General features: G+C 39.4%; 1 protein-coding gene across 1 annotated transcript in view; it reads left to right on the forward strand.

Annotated features, from left to right (window-relative positions):
- The first annotated feature begins 3,255 nt into the window (after positions 1-3,255).
- SAMSN1 (SAM domain, SH3 domain and nuclear localization signals 1) overlaps positions 3,256-14,559 on the forward strand; it is a 143,385-nt gene continuing 132,081 nt past the window's right edge. Inside the window, exon 1 of the mRNA XM_072923355.1 lies at positions 3,256-3,521. The gene's annotated coding sequence lies outside the window, so the exon portion shown is untranslated. The remainder of the gene's footprint in view (positions 3,522-14,559) is intronic.

Below are 14,559 nucleotides of genomic sequence, written 5' to 3' on the forward strand. Positions count from 1 at the left end.
CAGGGATGAAGAAGACATGATCCCTGATGAAAACTGCTTGCAATCAAATTTGGGAATTGATCATGAAGGATGACAGGACACACTGGTGAATAGATGTAGGCTGAGTAGGAGTTTTATAAGAAAAACAGACTGCATGCTTATTAAAGCCTTCTTTCTTTATGGTGTGTTGGAAAAAGGTTTCTGTTTGGTTGGGGTTTTTTCCCATGTAAGTAGGTCTGTGGGACTGATCCATTGCTACAGGCATTAAAAATGATGTGCCTTAAATTCGTGAAGTAGCCAAGCAGATACTGGTGTACAAATCAAAGGAAAATTTAAGATTGAAGGCCATCCTATAAAGCTGAAATTCTCATAAGCCAACACCTTGTTAAAAAAGTTCTCCCCTGTTTCTCCTTCTCTTCTATGCCATGGTTGTATCCCCAACAGTTTTACAGAAGAGCATTCCAATCAGGTTACCAACTACATTTCAGACTTCGTTGGCTAAGCTGCCTTCTGGCAGAGGAATCTTCCTCCCTTGAATGGTATTTTCTTGCCAGGAAAGGAGAGCATATTACACTCCACTGCATAAACTATAGAACCATACAGAGGAAGGACCCAATAATGGTCTTTTTTGTCTCCATGTCCAAATTTCTTATCATTTGCTTTTTCTTTTTTCTTACAGCAGTGAGACTTCTTACACAGAATAAAGATTAAAGCATGTTTTTGCATCATGCCTTGTGCCTAACCAAAGCCAGATAATGAATATTATCTGCATACAAAATAAAGATTACACAGAATAAAGATTAAAGCATGTTTATTTTATCATGCCTTGTGCCTAAACAAAGCCAGATAATGAAATGTATTACTTCTTGTGTTCTTTGGTGGAGTTCCTTAGGTGGGGCCAAAAGACAGGTGACTTTATTTTAGAAGAGTATAGTGGTTAAATCAGAGGTGTTAGTGAACAGGAAAACAAATAGCGAAAGAAGTGTTCAGGCTTCAAAGGAAGATATTTTTAAAAGAAAATGAACAATGACAACTGATCAGATTTTTGTTCTTATAAAAAAATTGATTTGTTTCACACTCATCATTTTTTTAAAGCATCTTAAGGCATAAGTGCATAGCCTAATTTCTATGATAAAATGCTAAAATCTGAGCCTAAAGTCCTACCTTACTGGCCATAGGATCATCAGGACTGCTGGATGTTGTACTAAAGGAATACTTGTTTGTATGTGTGGGATTTCTGATGTTTATGACTATTTCCAAGGCTTCATTTTCTGACCTCCCACAAAAGTCAAATCAAAGCACAAAACAGTTGTCTGTGACCATGGTGAGGATACCACAAAATCAATGGTCACAAGTAGTACAGAAAAGATTATATCAATTTTATGCTACTGGAAAATTGCTGCTAGTAGCTCAGAAATATGTGCTTTATTTCCTCTTGTAGAGGACCCTTAATATATTCCAGAAATACAGAATTATAATGAATTAATATTTATCCAGCATCACACATTGTCAAAGTCAGAGAAGCAAATGAAATAATTGATGTTTGTAAGTTCTCACTATTTAAGGAAATTAAGGTAAATGGTAGTAAAAGCGAAAGTTCAATAAAATCAAAAAGAGGAGCTGTGAGTCTGAGCCAGTGAAAGAACATCAGGAGTCATCATTTGGCTGGAATTCTGGCTGTATCCCAGATTTCCCTCCCAAGAAATGCAGATTCACTCTCCTTTTAAAGCACATTACTACCTAAGCAAAAAAATCCTCTCATCTCTGCTAGTCACAGTTGTAAATTTGACATGCTTGCTTTGCTGGCGGATACACACCGTGTTTAGCATTTAACAAAGTGCATTCATGTTGGGCCATAAGGTGTTTTTGTAAACAAGCACCCTGTCCACTGAAGAAAGGTAATTTTAGTGTTACAAGGGACTTCATGTTTTGTTTCAAAGCACTGATACACCTAATGTAAGCAGCCTTCCCCAAGGAAGAAAGGGGAAAAGGAAGAATACAGAAAGCACTGTGTGAAAACTTTGTTAGATCACCCCAAGCTTGTCCTTTCTCCCAGAGGTGATGGGCCCAGCCTTGCACCCTCCTGAGTGTGCTGCCATTTTCTCCTTTTAGGGTAGCAAACCCTGCTCTGTAAAGTTCAGGGTGGCACAGGAGCCACAGGCAGCTCCAGGAATCTGCTGCCGCTCCCCGGGCCAGCCCCACGTTGCTTTCACCAGAAGTGTCACTGCAATGGGGAGAACTTGTTCTAACGAGTTTCAGGAGGCACTGACATAATCAGGTCAGCTGGAGGTGCATAAACAAGGGAGAAGGGAACAAAACCCATTGAGAAATGTATATCTTTCTCTCCTATTCCTGGGAGACATGAAGTAAAAAGCCTTTGCTCTCACCTGCTGGCAGGGCATCCTTGCTTCTCTCTTTTCTCTTTCTGGCTGTAAGGCATTTTCATCACTGCAACCTGACATTCCAAGGACCTTTTCATCCATTGCTTGGATCTTAGGCAAATCATCCCTTTCTTCTTGTTGTTACCATGGCAGGCAGATTTTTTTAATAGTCTGCTTAATGGTGATATACCCCCCACTGTGGGGATATCCATCAGTGAGACAGAGAGAGGACAGGGTCTCTCCAGAGGCTGTGAGGCTGCTGGGGAGGGAAGAAGAAGGGATTTAAGGGAATACTGTATATTACAGCAACATCTAGAAAACTGTGTCTCTGATGATGAAAATATTACTAGGCTTTTGTATTTTTCTTCTCCTCTTGTGAACCAGTTGACAGTTATTCATGACAACCACGATCTGAAGAGAGCCAGAAAAAAATACCATGTTATGTAATTTGCAAATGGAGATGGCACATGCTAATGCAAACTTTGGTTGATTATAGAACACTCTGCTATTACAAATGAGGCTGAAAAATACTTTTCCATTAAAAAAAAAAATAGTCTAAATGCATTGAAATTTCTGGAGAATCTTCTTTCCTGTTGTGACATAGCAGATACCAGAAGCAGGGCCTGCAGTCTTGGCTGGAAGATGAAGCACTCTGGATTTATGGGGCATTTAGAGTACATACATGCAAACATGCATGGCAATGTTTAACACAGTTAAACATTGCTATATTATATAAGATAAGTGATTTAATGAAGAAGAAAAATGGCAGATTCTGTCCCTTATGCTGCCACTCTTTCTGAGGAAATAATTTTTCTTTCAGATGGAAGGAGTTTGGAAAATATAAAAAGGAGTCTTCAACAGTCCCATCTTCTTTAAAAATCCAAGTTAACAAACAAATGAAGAGGCTTGTTGTAAGAGGGATATGGGAAACAAATTTTACTGATGAGAAAGCTGTGTTTTTGTGACCTACTGCAGCACCTGTGAGAACCTCTTGTTTAAAGGGACCAGTTTTATGCAGCCCTCTTGGGGAAAGCTCGAGATGCTCTGCAAAGAAGATGCAGTTGGCAGGCTGGGTACCGTGGGCTTCTATTTACAGCTGGAGACTGCCTTTGACAGTAGTGGGCGAAGATCTGCAGGGTTTTGGATAAGACTGATGCCTTTGTAAGTACAATCTCCTGCTTCTGGCAAGAGAGTGGCAGTGTATCACTCTCTGTATTTGGATTATTACCATGCTTTCTACCTACTTACACTTCACTGGCAATTTTGGATAAGTAGAGTCATCATGTTCATTTTGTGCCCCAAGGTTTTGTCTGGTACAGCTGTGTGGTATTAACAGCTGCTGTTTTTTTGTGACAGAAGTGGCAGCATTTTAGGAATAGGCAGTGAAATTTCTGCTGTACTGTTTGTTCAGCCAGTTAGTGCAGCACTCTCTAGATCCAGGTGTGTAAAATAGTACTTAATAATATTTATCTTACAATTATAGTAATAATTGCTTTATAAAAAAGGTTATGATGCATGTTTTGATTTGCAGTGCATTACTGGTTTCTTATACAATATGAAGATAATCTCAGGCTCATGTCACCGATCCTCATTGAACAAAACTGCAGGTCTAAAAATTAGATTTCTATTCTGCAGCTTAGTCATTTAAATGAAAAAAAAAAATACTCCATTACTTCTATTTACATTCTTGCTGCAAAACAGGTCACCTTGCCCTTTGAGTTGTTTTCCACAGAATGGGCCAAATCTGTTCCCAGGGTGACTCCTTTGACTCCAGCAGGGTTGCACAAGAGATGACTGTAGTTCATAATTCTGCAGAATAACTCTATTTTGATTAGAGATATAAAGTTGGTATTTGGGTGGAGTCTTATTCTTGCTATCTTTTTCCTTTTTCTCTTTTCTTTCTTTTTCTTTTTTTTATTTTTCTTTTTCTTATTTTTCTTTTTATTTTTCTCTTTTTATTTTTTTCTTTTCTGCTTTTCTTCTTTTTCTTTAGCTAGGGATGGAGCTTACTGAGAACACAAATATGATGAATTAGAGACTTTCTAGAGATTATGGGATTGAGAGAAAGGTCTGAGGTGCCTGAGGATGAGACAGTGCAACTTCTTTTGTACAGAGATTGGAAGAGCTGACTGGAGCCACCCATCCAGTGCTGCAGGACTGCTTTCTGTAGACAACAGATTTAATCCCCCTGCCTCTGCATGAGAGAAACTGGCCAAGACAGTAATCTTCCCATTGTCTTGTCTCCAATTACTTTGCCATAGACAGGGACCTGCAGTGCCCCAGACTCTGTCTGGTGGCAAATAAATAAATCTGATTGACTGTTGCTGTGAACATTAATTCTCTGGGAGTAGCAACAGCATGGCATTGCCCTTTGTACACGCAAGGACCACTAAAAAATATACTATAGCACTTTTCTTCCTGATGTTTAGCTGGAAGTAACATTAAAGACCTCAGCTCCTCCCAGCAGGTCATTAAGCCCCAGGAAATACCCTGTCCCTCTATCATTATTGCTTAATTATTTTCAGCTCTGTAATCTAATTTGCAGTTTGACTCTGTGTTGATTCTAGCAGCACAGGAAATGTGACGCAGGGCTGCCTCTGCTGACGTCTGAACCTTTTGGTGAAAAGGATCTTTTTACAAGCCTGCAGCTTCAGGAAATCGCTCATTTTCTAGAAAGCTTCAAACCTTTAATGTTCTGGAGAATTCACTTTCTCCTGTTTTCCTGCGAAAACGTTTGATGGAGTTTGTAGAGCACAACCGAGTAATGGAGAATCTTTCATTATGTATGTGCCATTCCTCTTTGGTTTTAAAGCAGGATGTTAGAGAAATATGTCACACAGAGGAGCTGTTAACATATTCATTCTATTTTAATTAATTATAACATATGCTTCAGGTGTTCTAGAAAACAAGGAAATAAACCCATAGCTATGAAAGGAAGCTATCTGAATATAGGAATTGCAAATGAGATAAATTAACAGTTGAAGCATTTAAAGCTTGAAACATTATTAAATAAGGGCATAAATCAGATAGTTTTATTTCAAAAAGAAATAACTGATTTTTTGCAACATCTACTACCTAACTGGTTTCTCCAGAAATCTCCAAAATCTGACAGGAAATTAGAGCCACAGGGAGCTGTCTGCTTGAGGTATGTCTCATCAAGACTCTAATTTTTATGTCTGGAATTGTTTGACAAAATGCAGAGACAACACATACAGTTCATAGTACGTGATGCTTTTGAGCTCAAAGGTTCGTATGGATGCATATTAGTCGTTAGAGCCTGTGGGAGGGAACTCAACCTGGAAAAAAGCAAAAAGGGAAGGAATGTGAAGGGGTCTCTGAAGTGTAAGTCTCCAGGTAAAGCCCTCAGAAAAGGCACTGGAAGAAATAGTCTAGACAATGAGATGAGAATGTAGAAAACATAGAAATCAGTGATCAGCAGTCTAGAGAATATGTTTTGGGTGAATATCCTTAATAAGCAGAAAGTATTTCAAGCAAAGTTTTATTATGATTTTCTTGTGGCCCTTTTTTTCCCCAACCCTTTCATGAATACCTCTGAACCTTGGCTTCAAACCAGAATAAATAAACCTTCCCATTGTTTTGCTACAGGTCTGTCTTGTGTCAAGGTGCACCGGGACTAAACCTGAGCCTGCAGCTGGGGGGGTCAGGGTTCAGGGGGGCACAGGAGGGGTGGGGGCCCTGCTCTGTGTGTGCTGAGGGGCTCTGGAAGATTTGTGCAGATGCTCTGATGCTTGGATTGCCACATGCTGGGGTCTGAAGCCTTTCTCATGGCTGGCAAGGGAAAAACTCCTTCACTGCAGCGTGTGAGGGTGCAGGGGACAGTGGGATGTGTGGAACAGCAGGTTCTGGGCTGCTGGACTCAGCTGAGCAGGACAGCCCCAAAACTCTGTGTACCCTTCAGCCTGCCTCATCCTAGGGATATGGATTATGGCAATGTGTGGAAGAGTTATTCCTGCTCTCTCCTGTCCTTCTTTGTCACACAGCTCTGCAGAGCTTTGTGAGCCTGCAAGCTACAGCAGCCCTTGTGCCAGGAGGATTGTGATTATCCCCACAGCAGGGAATTCCAGGGGCTGGGTCAGTTCACTGAAGTGGTGTGTGCTAGCAAACTGTCACAATGAAAATCACAATAGCAGTCTTGAGTTTTCTCAGAGCTGTTGTACAAATGCATGTGTGTTGAGAAGGAGAAAAGACAAATTTCTCTTAGCCTCCATATCCCCTCCACAGGAAAATGATAGCTGTGATGTCCAGATCACCTCCCCTCTCTGCTTCCCAGCCCCTGGTCAATGATTTTGGTGGGTCCACAATAGTATGAAAGTAGTCATGGCATTACAGTTGCAAAGCAGTGCTGTGACAGCAAGGCCTGCACTTTGATTTAAACATTTTTTTTCCTTGTAATAGAGCTAAGTGAACTAATTCAGTGTAAATGAGATTGAAATGGATGTGTAAATATAACTCCATTGTTGCATAGAAATATTGCATTATTTCAAGTCCACTGTTGTTTGTACAAGTTCTTCTCTTAGGGGAAAATATTCTCCTGACAAATATCTCGAATATCTAACTCTGCTTGGCTGACTCAAATGAATAGGCAGATTTATTGCCTTCGTCTGGATTCATTCTTAGACGTAGAAATTCTGACTGAAGTCACTGGGAGACCTTTGATCCATTAGTAATGCAGGATCAGATCCTTCTCCATGGAAAGGATATAACAAAGGGTGACGAAATGGCAGCCTCCCCTTTTTCATCACACAGCGTGGTGACTCTTCTCTGCAATCAGACACAAAGGTGGTGGTTCAGGAAGAAGGGCCGGAATGCTTAGAAGAAAGGTTGCAAGCAGAAGATTCAAATGACAGCTGGAAGAAGGGGACAATGCTGATATAATTGGAGTAGACAAAGGATGTTCACTTTGTGACACATTTTGAGAAACATCCAGGAAAATTTGTTATGCCAAAGCGGGTTCATGGTTCAGTGGAAATGCCATCTTCCGATGGGGAAGTAAGCAGAACAGGCAGCGTGCTCTGATCAGACAAAGGAACAAAAATAGTTCAGGGTTCCACAGCAGATAGATGTATACAGGTTCAGATAAATTATTGTGATAAAAGCCCTGCTAAGTGTGCACAGTGCTTTCCTTTGGTGGTAGTTCCACTGAGAAATGAGTGCACACTACTGCTGTTTGCTGATGGAGGGGTCTTAATTCCCTCCACAAGCAGCAGTATTCAGATGATCTGCCTCCAGAAGTTGGCACTTATGATCTAATGACTCTCTGTGTTTATTTTGGTATTTAAAATCCATGTTAAGAAGGCATGCTGAAGCCTGGTCATGCTTTGAGCAGTGTCTCATGGGAGCTCCTGGATGACATGGGAGCTATTGGGATTTATATACTCAAATACTGGTAGTTCTGCCATGGCAGTCTCATGTAACAATATGCTGTCACAAATGCAGTCTTTGGTTTAAGGAAAAGAGGTTTGCACAAGTGTCTTTTTTTTTATTATTATTTTAAGCTTTTTATTAGAAAAATATTTATTTCCTCACTCAAGCTGCAATGACTTCCACAAGGTTTTGAGGGCCTGAATAACATATTTGAGATGGCTTATCTGTTGGTGATCAAAGGTGTGTATGCTGACTTTTATGTCTGCGCACACACACACTCACATATATAAATTAGTGTATGAGCTCTACAAGTAGTCTCATATCACATATATGTGTGTCTGTCCATGAGCACAAGCATATCTGTATGTATTTTACTTTGTTCAAAGGTGAATTATGTTCCTTTAATTGTCTGGACTGAAATCCTGGGAGAAAGGATATGTTTGTTATTGGTAGTATGAGCAGCTGAACCTGTGGTGTATGTGTTCTGGCTTTAGAATGCAAGTATTAGATCTGTATATAGCATCCTGGAACATATCTCCTCTGTCTGATCATCAGAGTATATTCGTTAGCCTTGCTCCTGCTGACTGACCTTAGGTGCATCCAAAAATGGTATAAGTGGGGGATTTTTTCCCCAGGCCATCAGGCTGAACTGCTGTTCACTGTGACAGAAATATTTAACAGAGGTACAACCCTGTAACAATTCTAGGAGCCATATGTGACTTTTATTTCTTGATCTCTTACTCAATAATTATTAAATAATTGCTACAAAAATTATAGTGGTTTAAGAAACCTATTTTATATTGTAAAACTACTATAAATATATATTTATCAAAAGCAATGACCATGGGGTATGTCTTGTCAAGAGCTTGCTGTTGCTTGATGTTAACCTATTTTTTTCAAAGAGTTATAGATGTCATTTCCATTATTTTTATGCCACAGCACAGACTCTGGTGGTTTGATTTGCCAGATCTCAGCCAGCCCTAGAAGTGTGTGCTGGTTGTTCACTCATCTAAGTAGATTCTTCCATGAGGTGTTCCTCTATGTCAGCTTGCCCTCTGAGATGTGTAGCACATTTTGTTTGACAGCTGAACCAGCAAGGCTTTGTGTTTTGAGCAAAGGAATGCCCTTAGCCATGGCATTAAAAGTTTTGCATGATGATGCTTTTACCCTGGAATGTGTTCTTCTGCAAACTCTTTCCAGAAGCTTCTTATCTTCCTTTTAAATAGGAAAATAACTCCTTCTGAACATCCCATCTTTCACACAAAATCTTAGGCTGACTCACAAGTAACACAGAGAGGCCTCAGTGTCCCAACTGAGGTATCCATTTAAGAGCTGCTTTATCCCTTAATAAATAGTCCAATATCCATTGGCTCCTTTGTTAGACTGGAGAAAAATATATTCTTTACATTTCCCTTTTATTTTATAAAGTTGCTGTTGCTGGCATCACTTTGAGTATTTTGAACTTTCCATTGTGACAGACTACTGAAGTTTTCAGTGGAGGTACCTGCAGCACAGATTGAGGCAGATTTGGCTGAATAAATTGTCTCGTGGGACACACATCTGGTAGAAGCTGCAATCTAATTTGCAGGGTTATTAAAGTGTTATTAGGTATGTCAGAAAACAGCACACAATATATCTAATTTGGGGAAAAGCTATCCCTTTAATTTCCTTAATGCAATTGGTCTGTGCAGGTGCATAAGGTGCTTCTGTGCATGTCATCCTCACAGAATTGATCTCTTGGTATGAAATATTTGGCTCCAAGTGGTTTAGGGTTGAAAAAACAAGTAAATCACTAGCTAAAGCAAGAAGTAATAGTTCAAAAACAGCATTTGTTCATTCTAATCTGCACATTTGACCTTGAATATGCCTTTAAGTCAAGCAACATTCTTAAGAGGTGGTGGCAGGATGTAGGTTTATTTCTTATGATGACATTCTCTAGGCTGCTCTGAACCGTGTTTCTGTGTGGTAAGCCAAACTTATTCTTGGAGTAAGACCATTTTAGCCAATGGATGCATTTGGCCCATTAACTTTAGCCTGCCATAAAGTCAAGGGCAAAAGGATACCCTTATGCAAAGCAGAATCACTGTAGGTGTGCTACTAATCACTGAGGATTAGGATGAAGATATTCCTGCCTTCAGAGAACCTTCATGTGGCTTTTCAGCTTTATTTTTTTTAAAATAGCAAAATTCCAAGGATTTCATTCTCTTATTTCTACAGAGAAATCATAGTTTAATCTATTAGCATGAAGTGGTGAAACTTCATTAGAAATGCAGTTGTTTCCTACTGCATTTTAGTACTTCTGAGTGTGTGATTGCTAAGCAATGGTAGTTCCAATTACAGTATCATAAACTCCCTATGGGCAAAATGGTTGATTATGTGTGAACTTTCCAGTATTACTGTTTGGGTTTGGAAATTCTTTTAAACTTTTATGTTTCAAAGTAAAACAAGTTCAAAATATCTATGTAGGACTGGACCCCATTCACCTTCATCTTGTAAGTAGATGACAGGGAGTCAGTGGGAGCACTTGGTGGAATATGATGACATCAATTATCCTCAGGGTCCTGAATCTAATTTTAAGTGGCATTTTAGAATTATTATTTTTATAATATGTAATGTTATGTCTGAACAAAACTACTAATATCCTTCCAGTATGCTGATGACCCTATGACATGGGTAAATAAAAGTGATTTTCTCCTTCAAAATTAACACTTATTACATTTTTTATTTTGCTTAGACTCAACATTATTGGATTTTATCTGTAAATACTTTATAGTCTTTTTTTAATATATCTACACATATATATAAATAAATGAAAGCAAATTATTTAATTCATAAAGAAATGCAGCTCATCACTATATTTAATTACAATGTTCTGAACTGAAATACATAGCCATTGGGAATAGGTCTATTGATTAAAAACCAGGGTAGCTTCTGTTTAGTCTGTTGGAGTCTCTTCCTTTTTTTCCCCAATTACTGTGTGTAGGAGAGGTCAGTCTGATTGCATTATAAAACTAGGTTAAGAGACAGTATTTCTGTCACTGAATTGTATGTGATCCATTTCTTAAGAAAAGACAGTAGAATAATTTAACTCTAAATTCAGAGCACTTTCATGTGCCTGGCATTAAGAGATTTTATTCTGTCTTTCAGATTTCTCGTTGCAAACCCAAGGATGCCTGAGAAACAAAGAACACAAGAAACTAATATTCATATGAGTGTAAATAGTCTGTTTTGTGTGATGTGGATGTTTGGAGATCATAAAGGATCAGGAGGAGCATCATGAGGATTTTATAGGAGTGGATCTTATAATAGTATTTGAGAATTATATATCTTGAGGATAGCATCTCTTATCTGACAGCCTGGTTGTGCTCTCTGAGCATCCCCAGCAGGGAGAAAAGTGGACTGAGAGTTGCTGGAGTCCATGGACATGGATTACTGCATGTTCATCAAAAAGGTGACTCCTCTGTGGCAACTGTTTTTGTTTTGTACTGCAGTCAGATTTATACTTGTCCGGTGAAATATGCTAACTAATGAAACACAACAGTTTTGGTAGATTGATAAATAGGATAGTAAGATTTCCCAAGAAGACTTTACTTAATGCTGGTTCTCAATTATTTATAAATTGATAAAAAATTAGCTGGAAAGGATCTTGAAGGGTCTTTCCCTCTGTCCTGAGCCTGGGTCAGTCCTACTTAAGGCACCCTGAGAGATGATTCCTCAGGTCTGTTCTTAAAAACTGCCAGCATGAGGACTTAGTGGCCCATGCAGAGAATGTGCCTTTACACTTGGAAAAAAGAAGCTTTCCCTGGGAGCTGAAATTTACTTGGTGCAATTTAAGCCCATTATTTTTGTTCTCTCCAAAATGGATAAGAAAAACAGTTTATTCCCCTCTTTTTTCATAGCAACTTTTGACATAAGAGAAAACTGCTATCATGTCACCTCTTAGTCCTCAGTTCTCTAGGCTAAACAAACCTGGTTCTTTCTAGACTCTCCCAAGGGTCATGCTTGCTAAAATTCTGATTATTCAAGAAGTGTTAGGTGAAACTTCCACTGGCTTTGGGAACTGAGTTACATCTGCGCTGTAAAAATCTTATATTTGCAAATCATCTAGACTTAAAACCGGCCATTTTTACATAAAATCCTTGTAATCCATGTCCATGTCTAGATGTGTTTGCTTAAAAGTAGCAATGGTACGTCTTAGCCATGACCCTGTGTGGGAGCACTCAGCCTTGGACCTGTGTGCTTTAGAAATGTCCATGGGACAGATGGGTATCTGCTGGTAAATAAAGGTTGTCATAAAGACAGAAAATAAGGCTGGGAATGTGTTTATAGGTACTCATCCAGTGCTGCATATATGGTTGTGCATAGGGTAAAAGAAGGCCTTGAAAACAAGACCAAAACAATTTAAAAAAAGTGTCCCTATTCTCCTTGAGCAATTAAGAGAATGTAAATGTTTCTGCCATATCTGCTAGGATATGCAAAGCTGAAGAAAAGAGTATGAAATAAGATCACTCATCTAGAAGACAAAATACTGATGACACTAGTAGAACTTCTCTTCAGGTTATTTTGCCATTCCTTTCATTCCTCTGCAGTATTGAAGTATTCATCTAAGCCAGCCACTGTACAGTGGCTTTCTGAGTAGTAAATAAAAGCTTTTAGAGTTCACATCACCTAATCATATTTAGATATTTATTTCTGGATGAAATGAATTGCTGCTGAACCACTTTTTTCCACTCCATTAAATTTAACTGAATCTAGGTGACTAGTTCAAATGAGTAGACTGCTGAAGTTTCCAACTATGTTCCTTAATGGGATTTTCTTTAGATCCTCTAGGATCTAGGGCAGGAAGTCCATGTTGTGGCCTCTTTAAAAGAAAGCACAGAAAAGATGCTGAGCAGTCCCTGGCAATTGAGTTGTGTGGCTCCAGTGCTCAGCAGGTGGAAGATCTGACACTGGCATGACTCCAAGGGGAGTCATGGTGAAACACAGTTCAGGACAGGGGAATTGTACTGTCTCTTTCCAAAAAGAAAGGGAGCAAGAGTCAGAAGCAAAGATGAATAAGGGAGACCTTCAAAGACTCTTCTGGGCAGGACAGCAAAATAAAGGACGGCGTAAGGAATAGCTTTGATGGAGACAGCAGGAGAGAAGCCAGATGTTTAGGAAAGACCACTGGGAAGACAATAGAAAATTGTTCCTATTTTACCAAGTTTTTCAGGCAGAGAAGTCCTAAAGAGGAGTATGCAGGAATAAAGAGGAATAGGTAGGAATTTCCTCTGAACTTCAGGAGTATTGGCAGCTGCTGGAGAGGAAGAACTGGAACAGAGATTGCAAATGGGGTATACACACAGTGTTCTTTGTTCTTGTTAGGGAGAAATGGGAGACTCTTGAGTTTGTGCTTAAGTGACTGCAAAGTGTGAGAGAAGAGATGGGAACTCTGTTCAAGAGATGGAAGACTAATTGATTCAAGTGCAGCTGAAAGTTGGAAATTATCTGGATAGCTAGAAGAAAATTGAAACTGTGCTACAGAAGGGTAAACAGCCTACAATAATACCTTTGTCCTAAAGCCTGAGTTCCATAAATCATTCTCCCCTGGAGAGTAGTGGTTGCTGGGAGCTTGCTCTAAGGTACAACTCTTTCCGTGTCACTTTTTTCCTTCCTGTTTCTGTGGTGCTGTTTACCTGTATCTTTACCCAGTTGCATTTTTCTGGGCTCAAATATGTGATCAGACATGATGAACTGAAGTCAGGGCCCTGGAGCCCATTCCTCCTTGCTGTTATTCTCTGGAGATACAGCAAGTTCAAGAGCAATTGTACATCTAGATAGGTAATTCTGACTCAAGACAACTGTTCTTGAACCCCTACTGACTACAACTGATAACTTTTTTACCAACAAAAATGGAGGATGTAACACTTACCTACATCACTTTTTGGTAAGTACCAAAGTATATCTTTATTCAAATCTTATGTGTGACTCTGAAGAAAAGTTTGTTTTAGTTCTGGCTTGTCATTCTGTTTTGTTTGGTAAGGACATGATACAGAAATTTCTCAAAGTTTTGGATTGCTACCTTTCTCAACCTAATAATTGGGTAATAATGTCTAATCTTAAACCAAGTGTGAAATCAAAGTACAGATTAACAGATTAATCAATGATAATCTCAGTTCAAGAAAGCTTCACAGAGTAGGAGTTTGTGGTTGATACCAAAACATGCTTCAAGCTACAGAAGCAGTTAAGTAACAGCCTGTGTCATGTCAGGATTGACTTACAGAGGGACTTTCCTGCCTGAGTCAAGCACTGAGCAGAGATCAGTATCCAGAGCTACCCAGTACTGTGTTAACCTAACCCTGTCCTTGGCTCAGGAAATCTCTGAGTATTCTGTACAAAATGGACAAGTGAGACTGACAACACTCTGTCTAAAAATAAGCGAAGGTCAGTAGTGATGTCATTGTCATCGAGATCATCGAGGTTACAGTCCCTGCTCCAGACAAAGACAAGCTTTGAACAGGGCTTTCCCACATTGCAAAGATGTATTCCAGTTAAACTAACTGAAGCAAAGAGAAAGAAGGACTAATTCCTACTCTTCCTGGCAGAACAACTAGGAGTGTGGAACATTCCTGAAAAGAAGCGGGGCAGGATGCTTATGTTCCTGCATGTTTTCAGGAATATTTCCTGCTTCAAAGTGCTTAACAGCCTACTGCCAATATCTGCAAGATTCAGGTTTTAGGTTGAATCTTCTTTTAGTTGCCTCTTAAATCTGAGCTAACACCTGTTAGCTGGAAGTCCTTTGTTGTCCAGACTTTTGCGACCAACATTGGCCTGT

This window comes from Taeniopygia guttata, chromosome 1, assembly GCF_048771995.1.
Source record: "Taeniopygia guttata chromosome 1, bTaeGut7.mat, whole genome shotgun sequence".
Taxonomy (NCBI): Eukaryota; Metazoa; Chordata; class Aves; order Passeriformes; family Estrildidae; genus Taeniopygia; species Taeniopygia guttata.